At 47.4% G+C, this 15,152-nt stretch overlaps 1 protein-coding gene across 5 annotated transcripts in view; it reads right to left on the bottom strand.

The window, feature by feature from the left end:
• The window catches only part of Rassf8 (Ras association domain family member 8), an 81,743-nt gene that overhangs the window by 60,848 nt on the left and 5,743 nt on the right, over positions 1 to 15,152 (bottom strand). Inside the window, exon 1 of one of the 5 annotated variants that reach the window (XM_063286173.1) lies at positions 1,429 to 1,849. The exons of the other annotated variants lie outside the window; for them this stretch is intronic. The gene's annotated coding sequence lies outside the window, so the exon portion shown is untranslated. Of the gene's footprint in view, positions 1 to 1,428; positions 1,850 to 15,152 lie in introns of those variants that run through there. 5 annotated transcript variants of the gene reach the window in all.

Genomic DNA, 15,152 nt, shown 5'->3' with positions numbered 1-15,152 from the left:
AAACAAGAATATATCAGCTCATTTTTTCATAATCAATATACCCTTTAACCCATAAAATAAGAATAAAGTCATAAATAAGCACACGAACCTGAAATATCCCTAAATATGGTTTTCTGTCATAAAGATAAAGGAAAGGAACAGAACTCTGGGTGTCCTCGTTTCTCTGTGACATCAGACTCACAAATGCACACTTCCCATGCAAGTCCGTTCTGCTAAAAGCAACATGAAATGTTGGTGAGAAGTCCCTTCTGCTTCATACTCCATATGAAATGTTAAGACAACAAAATGACTACAGAGAGAATAGGGTAGACTTGCAGAACTACCAACTGTGAGCTGTGAAGCTTCAGTGATCACTGGACAACAGGCAATGATACAAGGAGACTATGTAACAACCAATTGCTAAACTCTTGCCCTAAAGTAGGGTAGGCACTGAAAAGACCGCATGGATTTTCTCTGCTCACTGTGCAAGACTTGTGAGACATAACCAATGTCTAGAGCGATGGCTCTCCACCTGTGACTCTCCACAAGGGTCTCTCTCCTAAGACCACAGGAAAACATATTTACATTGAGATTCATAACAGTAACAAAATTAGTTATGAAGTAGCAACAAAATAATTTTATGGTTGAGGGTCACCACAACATGAGGAACTATATTAAAGGGCCACAGCGTTAGGAAGGATGAGAAGCAGTGATCTAGAGAAATAATATAGAGTAAATGTTTGCAAGGCCACAAGCAGACAACAAAAGCTACAGCAAAATTAACTTGAGAAATCACTCAAAACCTGTGACAGATGAATGAAATCTTTATGACTCAAGTCCCTCCTTGAATGTGGCCATAAATTCTAGCTTCTTCCAAATATTGGTGCTATTTATTATACAGCCAGCAGGAAGGCCAGTGGCTTTGTGAGCTGCAGCTGTCAGTGCTAAAGCAGCAAGAAGGGCTTCACAAGAAGCGGCATCCGGGGCTCCGTGTAGTCAGTGCACACCGAGATGCGGAGCCGGTGTGCTTCCACCCCAGGCTACCCCTCCTCATCCCAGGCTGCTCTCAGGAGACAGGTGCTCCTACCACACCCTGTCCCTCTAACCTCAGGCACTGACCCACATGCACTAAAGATCTGAAACTCACCCCAACAGTTTCACGGTCTGCTAAAGGCACAGCAAACCAGAAGAGCGGCACAGCAGAGGCCGAGAACGGAACGCAGCAGGCTATTTTAAACAGTTCTGCCACTGATTTGCTCAAACCCATCCAGAAGGGGGCTCATGAAGTTTAGCATCTAAGCTGCAGGACTGTTGCTTGGTCAGAGTCTACCTGTGGAAGGCCTGGGCCCCCAATCTGAAGGAGGGCATACACACACCATCCAGTAGACAGAGACTGAAAAGTAACTACAACCGCCTGAGTAGAAACGGTTCTTACACCAGAACACCCACCTCTCTCGGTAGTGGAACATGAAGGGTTAAATGTTCAAGAATAAAGTGAGCCCTGGGGACAGAATAACATAGCCATCTATCCACGGTGTAATCCAGAAGGCACTGAAATAAAACAAAAACAAAAACAAAAACAGAGCAAGGCAAACAGCACATGGCCAGACCAGAGTTGAGAGCAGATATTCAAATTGATGGAGATGTTTCAAGACAAAGAAACCCGAAGAACAGGAAGGAAAGCAGGCCAGCACTGAGACTTCTCAATGCTGTCCTGTCACCCCACAGTAAGACACAGCACAACCCTCTGACTGACCAGAGGCTGGTCTACAAAGTGGACAAGCAAACCCTACCAAGAGGTGGCAGTGCCTTCTTAATGAGCACAGAGTTCCCACAGGGGAGGACATGACCTTCTCTGAGTGTACCAGGGCTCCCTCCCACAGGCTCCCACCCTGCACTGTGCCTTGCACCCACTCCTCTTCTATACTGTAGAGCCCTCACCTCATACAGAATGTGAACAGCTCTGAAGGACCAAAAAAGGACAAGAGGAGGCCCTGACAACACAGGAGTCCAGCATACTAGTTCCTGAAGTGTGTGTGGGGGGTGGGGGTGGGGGGGGTAGCTGACATAAAAAAAAAACCTCTTCCTTTCCTAAAACAGAGACTGGTGGTGTAGGTGGATATTAGTTTTCAAATCAAGGAAAGGATTCTAACTAGAGCAAGCCCCAGCTCTGCTGGGCTCTTACACTCACATGACCAAGTCCCGAAGACTGGGTCAGCCTGCCACCCTGGAAATCCCCCAAATGCCTAAGATGCTGTAGCTAGCCCCTTCAACTCAGATCTGGCTACTCTGCTTCATGCTGTGGGCTAACCACCAGTTCAGAGTGCTGCTCCCAGAAGGAAACCCCAAGATGATGGCCTGCCGGTCCCTAAGTGCTGTGGAACTTACCAGCTCATCTCTTTCTTCTTTTCCCAATGGTCTGAGGACATGAACTTAAGAGTTCAGGAAGAGCATGTTCAAGCGCTGAGAGTTCATCTTCTAAACTAGCACAGATGAGTGTCTTGCAGAGAAGAGTGGCTGCGGGGGGCCACTGCAGCAGACAAAAGGTGCTGACATAGACTCTAGTGTATGCTCAAAGGGATAACAATAAACGGTATTCCCCTGGTGAACACAAAATTACTTTAGGACATTGGCATGTTCAGGCTTGTTTTAAACAATTAACTAATTTCCTAAACTGGCTACATGCTGTATGCTAATCTTGGACCAATGCCCAATTTCCGTTTGAAAATAAAATGCATACTCAGTAAAGCACTCAGCTTGAAGAGCTGGGTGTCTTTAGGTTTTAATGCCATTTAAGCCAAGGATTTGTAGGTGACCTGTCATCTGTCACAGTGTCTGAATGAAAGAAGGCTCTCTCACTAACTCGGTCCTTTTTGCGATTGCAAAACCCAGTGGTTTGGGGTCTGTTTTGCTACACTTGTTTCAGCTCCCCTTGAAAGCACAGGATGTTATGTGTGATGCTGGCTGGTCTCCGGGCTAAGAGAAAGCTCCTATAGCTCTTCTATGTATCAAGTGACAGCTTTATGCAGGAGCAGAGTGGTCACATGACTTAGAATAACCCCACCCCCCGTAACTATAAAGCCTGTATGTGAGAGGCAGCCACATCTGCTTAGCTATACCCCTAACCACTCAACAACACTGCATCTAGCCAGGACGCCGCAGTCCAGCAAGGGAGCCAAAGGAACATGTGCTCTCCCACCCTCTCACCAGGCCGATTCCACCCAGCCATGGTCATACTGTCACGGTGGGTAGCCATGTGCACAACTGCTAATTTAACCTGATTCTGACCTATTACACTTAGTCTTTGTTGTTTTTTTAATGCTTAGGCTGTTGCTTCAGGCTGCTCTTGCTAACGTTGTCTGTATCTCCCATTGTGAACTGAATATGAAATGCTGCCCATGGCCTAAGTGTTTGAAAACTTGGTCTCCAGTGGTGGTCTTTGGGGTGGTTATTACCTTGCTGGAGAAAGTACACGACATGGGCAGCTTTGGGGGCTTATAGTCTTGTCCATTCCTGGCTGGCTGCTTCCTCTCTGTGCAGCAGCTCCCATTCCTGCTCCTGTTCCTGCTCCAGATGGACTCCACCCTTCTCCACCATAAGCCACAATAAGGTGCTTTTGGTCATGGCGTTAGTGGTGGCTGTATCTCTTCAGTGTTTGGCTGCGGTGTTTTATCGCAGCCACAGGGAAAGGACGGCTGGATCTCCAAACGTTCTCACTCCAGACTCCTCCTCCTGCTTTCTCTATTTTTATTACAAAGTGGAAAAGACACAAAACACCATAGGATCCAGCTTGTCATTTTAAAAGATGGTTCTTCCCCTTTGAAAACAGTGGATACTTGTACAAAGTGGTACCTGCCACTTTCAATTTCCTATAAGAAAAGGCATTTGCCAGGAAACACAGTTTTTGTATAAACCAGTGTTGAGCCAATTGTTATGGTGCCACCTTTAATCACAGCACTAGGAGAGGCAGAGGCAGGTGAATCTCTGTGAATTCAAAGCCAGCCTGGTCTACATAGTGAGTTCCAGGACAGCCATAGCTGCATAAAGAAACCCTGTCTCAAAGGGGAGTGTATGTGTGTGCGTGGGAGGGGGGGTATATTAATTTAACCTGGAAGCCATTGTGGATGCTCACAAAGAATTTTAGTGTATATCGTTGAAACTAGGATTGCTGTGATGTCCATGTATACCACAAATCAAATCCAGGAGACATGACCATAAGCTAGAGTTAACAGGAGGATGGCTTTGAAATCAAAATAATCATGGTTCAAATGGTGCTGGCAGCATCAGCAAAGATCATTCAGGGATGGCCAAAATGGTCCTGAGGGTGAGCCTCTGCTTCAGGAACTGCTTTACAAGAAGAGGTGGGCTCCTTCCCAGCATCTGCCTCACTGCACCTCAGTGAGAAAGTGGTCTGCAACCCAAAAGCACATTAACACCATATAGAGAGACCATATAGAGAAACATCCATATAGAGACACCATATAGAGAGATCATATAGAGGAACAACCATATAGAAACAGCATATAGAGACCATATATAGAGAGAAACCATATAGAGAAACAACCATATAGAAAAACCACATAGAGACACCATATATAGAGAGAAACCATATAGAGAAACAACCATATAGAAAAACCACATAGAGAGACCATACAGAGAAACCATACAAAGACACTATGTAGAGACACCATACAGAGAGACCATATAGAGACCATAGAGAGAAACCATACAAAGAAACCATACAAAGAGAGACCATATAGAGAGACCATATAGAGAGACCCTATAGAGAGACCATATATAGAGAGAAACCATGTAACTTATCAGCATGAAAGGCCCTGTTGTGCCAGACAGCAGGAGTGGCCCTGGACACATCTCTCTGCTTCTCCTCATAATCCAGACTGATTCCCTCACACCAGTCTTTCCCACTGGGTTCTCAGCTAAGATTCTGTAGCTTAAAAAATGTCCCAAGCCTAGAGAGCTTGTAGAGCTGTGAAAGTCTAACACCGAGGGCCCGGCCACCCTGGCATAGTCTCTCAACTCCATGCTCTTCCTTTTATTTAACCTAAAGACCAACAGCACAATAAAAACCCCAACATCCTTTGTTTTGTGGAATTCATACTAAAATGTAAACGTGGTTATGACTTGCTTGCCTTTACAGACCCGGTGACAGATCTTACACACAAAGAAGCAGGGTGCTCTGGGAGAGGAATCACTCAGAAGGAACCCTGAGATCTGGGGCTGCTTCCCTCACAGGACGCACAAGGGGTATGAGGGGCAGGCTCCACTCCCGCACCTCAGCCACAGCATCTACTTTTTAAACTAAACGTTTTGCTAACTGAGGCAGTGGTCGAGCTGCTGCCGTACTTTTGCCTGTGAGGAGCCTTGATGTCCTGCTCTGGAGAGAACTTGCAATCACAGGTGTCGCCGTGCAATGGTCCAGCTAGCCAAGCCACATACTCGTCTGCAGTCAGAACCTTGTTAACAGGAACCTGCTGGAACCTGCTGGGCACTTCCTATTTGCTTCAGAAAACAGGATGAAAATACGAAATACCTAAGGTTGAAATTCCAGATTTCATAACTAAACTTCCTAACGTATCACCTTGCTTTTACTTCTGTGAACCTTAGCTGGAGTCATCTTTTCCAAGAGAATTTTTTTTTTCCGGAGCTGGGGACCGAACCCAGGGCCTTGCACTTGCTAGGCAAGCGCTCTACCACTGAGCTAAATCCCCAACCCCCCAAGAGAACTTTCTTAATCCCTCTGTCTGTCTTCCAGTGAAAACAAACACTGTCTACCATCCTGCCCTTTTGCTCCTGACTCCCAGCACAGTTAACTAAGACATCCTACCTACTGTTGACTGCTCTCCTGGATGGTCTAGGCCCAGCACTCACATGGTAACTGGGACGCCAGGCGCCCCGCTCTGTACAAAACAGAAGCCGCAGCAGGAGCGCTGTTTAAAAATCGATGGTGGTGAGCTGCCCTTGACTTAGGATCCTGGCTCTGCCCCACCTCTGCCTGCCTCTCCGGGCTCAGACACAGATTGTGGATCTGGTTTTACAGAAGTTGTTGGGATTTAATATAGATACTTAGCACCTGGCAGCCCACTCATAAGTTATCATAACACAATGACCATTTATTGAAAAAGTATCAGGGGCTAGAGAGAGGACTCAGGGGTTAACACTTAGAGCTCAATCGTAACTGTCAGAGGTCAGACCCAAGCACCAACGCTGAGTGACTCACAAACCACAAACGCCTCCAACTCCAGCTCACACGCACACACACATACAAACATGCACACATAATACACATTGCACACACAAACATGCACACACATGTGCAGACACAAGCATGCACACACATGGACACGCAAGTGTGCATACACATAAAAACATGCACATACACACTCATAAATAAAAATATTTTAAAATAAAAACATCTCTATTACTTGAACTCTTCAGTTTTTCTGGGAAGTATCAATTTGCTCATCATCAAAGCTTCTAGCCTTTATGTTAGGTGATTTCCTCTGTGACACTATGGCCATCTTTGTGTTGAGACCCTTCTCCCTGTTTCTAGGGAGCCATGGGTTCTCATTCTGTTTTTCTTCTAGTCGAGCCAAATGCTAGAGCTCCCAATGTTGGAGTCTCACCCACGTGCTGCAGGACAAGCTCACTGGTCCTCAACTGCCACATGAGGAGGTCGGCCAACAGCTAATGCTGCATACAAGCCTGGAAGGGTGGCTGGGCATCTGTACTGCTGGCCAAACATACAGTCTTTATTTCTGACCACTGTCTAGGGAATCCATCCAGACTGAGACTAACACCTTCCTTCCCTCTGTCAGCTAAACAGTATGGTACTGACCGAAGTCTTTCTCTCTCCAGCTCTGGGGTTCCCTTAGGTATAAAAGCCTTCCTTACACTGGGCAGTGGTGGTACACACCCTTAATCCCAGCACTCAGCAGGCAGAGGCAGGCAGATCTCTGAGAGTGCGAGGCCAGCCTGGTCTACAAAGCAAGTTCCAGGACATGCAGAGCTACACGGAGAAACCCTGTATTGGAAAACACAATCCTTCCTTCTAGCCCCAGAAAGATACACATTGTTTACTGTACCTATGTCTCCCAGAATGAAGGGAGTTGGGACCTATCAACAGTGTCGCCAAAGAGTCAAGTACTTTGGACTTTAGATAGTGACACTTGTCACGAATTCCAGGTCTTGAGGCCAGTGGTCCTGCCTTTAAAGTCAATACAGGCTCTAGCTGGTTTCTAGACAATCTGTGAAGAACCAACTGTGTAATTTCTGAAAAGAGCGGGGAAATGTGTTTGTAAGGAAGGGTCTCAGTCTTTTGTCACATACATATTTTAATTTGTACATTTAATTGGCAAGTCACACCACCAATTAAATTCACTTAAACAACACACCTAATTTGCTAGCTAACATTCAGTGGAACAGATTCTGTAAGATAAAAAGGTCACCAATATGAACTGCAGTTATCCTGGGTTATTTTCCCAGAAAATGAAATTAAATGATTAGGTGGAGGAGAGAGATTTCTAAGAGCTCAGGCTTTCCAGCACAGAGGAAAGGCAGAAGACACAATGCTCACGGGCAAGCCCCACAGAGCTAGGCAGCTGCCGTCTGCACAACTGGCATGGTGACCACAACTGCAGCCCTGTCAAAGCACTCAAGCAAGGTCCACCACACACACGTCTCACACCAAGGCTGCTGTGCTTGATCACTAGGAACTGAGAATCGCTCATGAGAAAGGCTCTGAGGAGCTCAGATGAACCCTGATCAAGCAGGCCAGAAAAGAAGGTCTCTCAACATTCACTGCTGCTGACCGTGTGTGGCCTGCTCGCCTCAGCTTTGAGCTACTTGTATAAACCGGCAGAATGGATTATTATAAACCAGCAGACTGGATCACTGCCTATGAAAATTAAGAACCAAGTTAGGTGCAGACGCAAAGGAGGCAAAAGAGCTACTGCTCTGAAGAGCCCACGTGAGGAAAACCTGCTCAGGAGGAGCAACAGGCAGGGGACAGGTCAGCCGTCTGCAAATCACAGCTCTTTTGGGCTTTGCTGCAAAGCCAGGGGTCTTCCAGGTATGCACTGTCAGAGGGAGGGACAGCCACCTAGCTTGTGCCACCACAGCAGGTGGGAAGGAATGGAGACAGAATGAGCCACGCCCCTCAGGGCACCTGGTCACATTATCATCCCAACTCTGTGACTCTACTTACTATGCTATCTCTCAAAGATTCTCACATCCAGTTTGTGTCCATTTGATTCTTAACTGCCCTGGTCAATAATCAATCAGACCTGGCACTCAGAGTTAGGGAAATTTAAGTTCAGAAAGTGGAAGTGACAGAAAAACTATCAGTGATGAGCACTCCGAGTGAGATTAGAGGCAGGTTACAGCTGGACCCAGCCTGTTCCATGTCCTCAAAGATGAGACAGGAGGCAGGGTGTGTCCTGGACCAGCCTCCACCATGTGCTGAGGCTGTAGTGTCTTTCTCCAGCTTCTCACCACACCTGCACCACTCCCTGACATCCTGCTCCTCCTCTCACTCTGGTCTTTGCTGTGTGCTGTCTTCTAAGACACTGCTCCTTAATTCTGTAAGTGATGCACACTTACTATTATTTCTTATGCTTTATGGAGCTGAATTGGGGCCTTGCACACAACACCTGAACCAGTGTTCTACCACTGGGCTGTACACCCACCCCAAGCCTTCTTTCTTGGGCAGGGTCTTTGTCGCCCAGGCTGGACAAGAACACACTGTAGAGTCCAGGTTGGCAAGCACAGAGAAGGGCTTAGCCTCCTGAGTGATGGGATTGCTGGTGTATACACACACCCAGGTCAGTCTAGGAGTTTTTGTTTAAAGTTTAGCTTTTGCTAAATGACAAACTGTCTAAGATGCAGAGGGTCCTCTCTTGATCCGCCAACTACACACAGAGCTTCCTCGCTATCCCTGCATGCCGTCATGTCGGCTGAGTGAACACAAACAGGGTAAGCTCTGATGCACTGAAACACTGGGCCACACCCCAAGGCCAAGTTAACTCTAACCCCATCCCAACACTCGGGGTACAGTCTGAATAAGCAGGAATTTCATAAATAAGTTTGCCAGCACTCAAAGGTAAACGAAGTGTAGAAGGCTGTCCTGTACTCCAGGGCTGGAAGTTTACACCTTGGCCTGTGCCTGCCACTCTTCCCAGCTCCAAGGTGCAAGGAACCAGAGAGCAGCACAGACACCTGCAGTTTCCAGAGACTGTGATCTCTGAATACTGTACCTCCAGCCTGCAGGTCTACTTGGATGAACTCCTCCCAGACTTCTCCCATCAGGCCTTGCTTCAGTAGATTTTCCTTTTAAACTCCAGGGAACTCTGGATGTTCCCCAGGCTAACTTATCTTTCCAGAAGCATTTGTATGGCTCCATGATCCTAGAATTGCTGAGACGCCCGGTCCTTCCTCCTAAACAGAGCCCATGGGATTGGAGATGGGTCTTCACAGCAGTCAGAGATGTGGTGAGTGGAGCTATGGTGAGGCACAGCACTGCCCAATCCGCCAACTCCAAGGGTAGCCTTAAGAGCCTGCCCCTTGGGCAGAGGCAGCCAGGGTATGAAGCAGGCCGGGAGGGAGAGCAGTTGTGACTTCTACATACATGGACTTCCCACTAAGGAAGGAAGGGTGGCTTTAGAATTAATGTGAGCTTCAGGGAGTGTTTTGTGTCCCCCATTCAGGCGCTGACCTTAGAAAGTGTAACTATAGGTGAGTGGAGCAATTCCCTGTCTTTATGGACTACATTTAAACTTCAGGCCTCTCTTAGGAAAACGCTGAATTCACAGAAGACATTACAAATCACTACAGCCTACCTCAGCCTCCATCAGGCTTCCCTCACACAGGCACTTGCTCTGTGGCAGCCACACTCACAGCAGCAGTTCCTCCCTCCCTCTTCTTCCTGCTGTGCCATCAGGGGAACAGTGAATCAGACGGATGGCACCGCGTACTGACCTCGACGCTCAGCACAACACGGGGGTTTCCCTGCCTCCGATTTCCCTGACCCCCAAGCTTGCTGACCACTCAGGGACTGCCTGTCCCAAATTTTTGGTTTCACTCACATGCAGAGCTTGAAATCACATGGTTTCCATTTCAGATGATGCCTTTCCTCACCTTCATCCAGAGGAGAAGCTGAGCTGATGGAACACAAGCTCTGTTTAGCCCCCAAGGCTCCTCTGGGAAGACACTAAAGGCTGCTGGCTCATAAACAACAGAAAGTTTACTATTCCTGTGATTCTAGAGGTATGCCTGGAGGTCAGACAGGAACCCACGTCTGGCTCTCAGGGATCCTCCTTGCCATGTCCTCACACTGTGGAGGAATAGAGAACTAGATTCCTGTCTTGTAGTCAGATAGCTCCCCATAAGAGCATAAGAAGTTGCCTTCACAGCTTCATCATCTTCCAGACTTAGCCTCCTTATACACACCATCCTTGGGTGTGTGTGTGTGTGTGTGTGTGTGTGTGTGTGTGTGTGTGTGTGTGTTGTCAACGAAGACTCTAAGGAGGACTGTGAACCGTTCAAGTCCTAGCAGGTCAACCCTCCCCTCCAGCAGCCACACTGAGGAACACTGATTTTCCAATGAAGTTCAGGCCTCACAGAGAACATTTTAATTCAGACTCACTAACTGAAATTAACCTTCAGTCAGTTTACTTGGACGATAACATTGTATTTAACTGGCCCAGGAATAAACGAATCTGGGGATCAAAGGGTCAGGCCCATGGCAGACTAAACCAACCAGACAGAATCTTGCCCTCTGACCCTGGCAGGCATGTGCCACTGGCACATCTGTTTTGGCCCCAACTGTTTGCTCAGTGCCCTTTCCTATGTCCCATGGTCTAGTCTAACTGGCAGGCGACTTCCAAGCATGTATAGACTTGCCTTTGCCTCTTCTGAGCCAGGAATACAATGGGGTGGTAGAGAACAAGTTTATCATTAAGGAGACCCTAGGTTTAATCCCAAGCACATAAAAATAAACACAACCAAACAACCAGTCAATGAAACAGCCCCACAGATAGTATCTCTCTTTACTTATAAAATATACATTCACAACAGAAAACAAGCAATAAAGAAACAGGACTCAAAGTCCCAGTAATGTGACTGTGTAGTCTATACTCACACCCGAGCGTGTCATATGACCCTGAGTGACTGATCAGGCACTAAGGAGTGCAGGTAAGATTTTGAGAAGGGAAAAAAAAAACCATGGACACCTTAGAAGCTGAAACCTGGGGTCATGCGATGCTGAGGGATCCGGCACCTGCTACGCATTCTGCTTGAGACAGACAAGACTGACTTCATTCAACAGACACTACACCAAGAATCCAAGGAAAGCCAGTTGCCAGCTACATGCATATCCAGTAGATATCCAACATGGCAGATGATGCTTTCTAGAAGCCCCAAGATGTACTTGCAGGGAAAACAGCATGAAACAGACCGGGAAGCCTCACTCCCAAGCTTTCCCATGTCAGCTGCAGACAGGAATAGATGCTACTCTGGGAACATGGAAACTCCCCTGTGTGGGTGCTTGCACACTGACTAGTCTATGTCTGCTGCCTTTAAAACATGGTTTTGAAGTGTTTTACAAATACTGTTAATCCATCATCTCTGACCATGCGACTGCAGGGGGGGGGGGGAGGAGAGAGAGAGAGGGAGAGAGAGAGAGAGAGAGAGGAGGGGTGGGGGGAGACTGACCTAACAAAAGCAGCTGAGCAGTGAAAGTTACTTTTGTTTTCTGATCCTCTCACCTAGAAGGGCTTGACCTTTCCGGGGTCAGTGATGAAGTCCAAACAGTAATGGTGGACCACGGGACAAAGGGAGACTCAGAAATTCTTTCTTTTGGAATCTGAGGGACCATGAGCACTGCCAAACTCGGAAGTGTGGCCCATGTGAGTTCAGGGGACCAGGAAACTGCCTGGGAACAGAAAGGCTGGCCACAGGTGAAGGCACCAAAGCTCCTGAAGCACAGCCAGGACTGGACCTGGACATCAGGGGCCACTTAGGGTCCACGAGGCCACAAAAGTGTTATGAAGAAGCCTCTGGTCTCGAGAGACTTTCATGCAGATGAAGCTGCTCCACTTTTGAACAGGATGCCCCACAGAACAGACACAGCAAGGGCATCACTGACTATGAGGCTTCAAAGAGCCTACTTACCCTCCTGGAACTGCAACAGGGGACTTCGTTGGGCAAGCGAGCTCCCAGCCTGCTTAGAGTCACTTTGAACTCACAACAAATAAGCCAAGAAGAGCCCCTCAGAAGCTCACCTGTTTGAAGTCGAGTCTCCGAAATTACCACACAAAGCAATTCGAGAAGTAGTCACGCCTGTGGCATGGAAAAAAGACCAGCTCCCAGGGAACCGAGAACCCCTCGAGGGACAAGCACAGCCAGGCTGGGTTTAAGGCTATTACCTGGAAGAGGGGCAGAACCTTTTATTCGCATGAGCGAACAGCAAGTCTCATTAGGCATCACTGCGAGACTCGTTCATTTGGTCCTGCTCCAGCTGTTAGGCACACAGGATGGATGAGGTGTGGGAGGACAGACGGAGCAGGCAGGCAGGACAGTCGCCTGCCCATGCTAAGGCAGGAGACCAGAGCCTAGCCTGAGAGCAAGACCAGAATAAGGTGACAACCTATAGAAGTGATCCTTGAAAGTTCTGACTGGGGTCAGCAGGTGAGGAGTTGCTCACTTCGCAGTACCCAGAGGTCCTTGCTTTCCTTACCAGTCAGGCTCCTTGCACTGTCTGTCTCAGCTGAAGGACTGTGTGAGGAGCAAGGGGACAGCACTGTACATCACTTGGCACCAGTCAGAAATGTGTGCAGGGTGATGGCAGATAAGGAGACCAGGTAAGTGGCCACTGTCTGTGTAAGAGACTTATGATAAAGTCGGGCCACGGGGGAAGGGGAAGGACACTAATGCTGTGCATAAGGCAGACAGAGTGAGGTGGCAGAGGCAAGGAAGCATGAACGTGATGCACTGTGCGCGTGGACCCAGGTAGGAACTGAGGAAGAAGTGGCCACACCGATCCTGAAGAGCGGCCATGTGGCTAGGCGGGTGGGATCTGGAACTCTGACTGGAGAGTTCTGCAGGAACAGATGGAGAACAGCCAGGTTGGAATGTTGAGCAAAAGCAATGCAGTGCAGAGACCGTCCTCTTAACCAGGTAAGTTCTGCACTTCTCAGGCATGCAAAACCTAAGAGCAGCCTCAGGAGCTCATCCTGACAGCAACTCAGAGAGCCCAAGGGCTGCCCACTGCCCACAGAGACCAGAGGCTAAAACATTCAGAAGCACATAGAAAGACTCCTTCTGTCACTACCCAGATCCCCCACTTGTCCACAAAGCAGCTCTCTGTGTTTTCTCTGCTGCATCTCCACCATGGCAGGTGCTTGGTTTGTTTTGATAACAAGGAAATACAGAAGGCTGGCAGCTATGACAATGATCTGATGCCTGTTGGTTAAGAAAAGGACCAGGCTAGCCCAGCTAGGATACCAGGCTGGCCTCAAACTCAGACATCCACCTGCCTCTGCACCACGGCTAAGAGGAGCTATTGTAAGGCAGAAGACAGGTCAGACTGAGAATGTTGCCAAAAGTTGGCCGCATTTGGGCTGACAAAGCCCCCATGGGTCTGGGTGCCCAGTTGTATGTGATTCTCAAGTCCCTACTGGAGCTAAACTGGGTCCTCTGGGGGCCATGGAGTGCTTAACAGCTGAACCATCTCTCTAGCCCTGTCCTGGGCTTCCAGGTAAAGTGGACTCTTTCTCTAACACCTGCCTTGAGCTCAGTAAAATACAACAGAGGAAAGGAAAGAGAAAAGTAGAAAAAAACGAAAAAAACGAAGACAATGATTTAGGATGGCAACAGAGCGGTGTGGACTCAGATAAGAAATAACAGGTCTGTGACCTGCTCCTCATTGTAACAACAGCTTCTTGCCTCACAACAACTCAAAAATAAAATAAAGGAAGCTTTGAGAAGGGAAGGTTTCTGTAGGTCACAGTAAAGAGACCAAAAGTGTCATTAAACGTGCCCCAAACACATAATCAAGAACTGGATTCGACTTCCATTCAGCTATGAATAGCCACTGACTAACAGACAACCGACTTTAGAGATGGGGCACGGGAGGATTCATCAGACAAAAGCACTCTGTTATAATAAACGACATGAGAACAACTGAATTTCTATATGTAGAAGATGACCCTAGACCCATAATGCACACTGTGTAAAAATTAACTTGAAATAGATCATAGGTCTAAAACCTGGTGTATAAAGCTTTTGGAAGAAAACATAGGAAAATATAGTTAAGACTTTGGGTTAACAAAGATGTCTTGAGTACCACATTATAGAACTACCACCAATAAAAGAAAAACCCATCAGAGAGATTTCACTGAAATATAAAACTCTCTCTCGTAGAAAGTCCCACACGGAGTCAATGGCAGGTGTCAGACTGAGACACTTTGGCAGAGAATCTATTTGATGAGTAACTGTACCCAAGTACACAGAACCTCTCAAAATGTAATCTTAAAACCCAGTTAAGAACGCGAACAGGGTTGGATAGACGGCTCAGCAGTTAAGAATACTTGCTACTCTTACAAAAAAGACCAGGGTTCAATTCCCAGCACCCATACAGTGGCTCAAAACCATCTGTAACTCCAGTCTTGGGGATCCAATACCTTCCTCTGACCTCAGAGGACACACGAGCCAGCAAAATGCCCACACACATAAAATAAAATAAAAGTGGACTTAGAGACGCTCAACATCAATCATTAGACAAGGCCAATGAAACGCACCAGTGGACACACCTGAACACTTAACAAAAAGAAACTGATTATACCAAGTGCAGCAAGCAAGACATGAGTGTGTTCACACACGGAGAAGGTGCAGTTGTGGTGCACACTTGCTTATAAATACCCTCCCCGACCCCCTCTCCCAGCTCTAGAGGTCAGTTCAAGGCCAGCCAAACACTGCAAAGCAGAAACAAAACAAATGTAAAATGGTAGAGTATACTTAGAAAACATTCTGGCATTTTCTTTAAAAGCTAAGCTCACAACCAAAGGCAATGGCTCAGAAGTCTAACCACAGGCAAGCGAGTGGAGATACAGTGGGACAGCAGGCCTGCATCTGAACTCACAAGCAATGGAGGGTGATCT

The sequence above is a fragment of the Rattus norvegicus genome, chromosome 4 (assembly GCF_036323735.1).
Source record: "Rattus norvegicus strain BN/NHsdMcwi chromosome 4, GRCr8, whole genome shotgun sequence".
NCBI classification, from domain to species: domain Eukaryota; kingdom Metazoa; phylum Chordata; class Mammalia; order Rodentia; family Muridae; genus Rattus; species Rattus norvegicus.
This window is presented reverse-complemented; position numbering and strand designations above follow the sequence as displayed.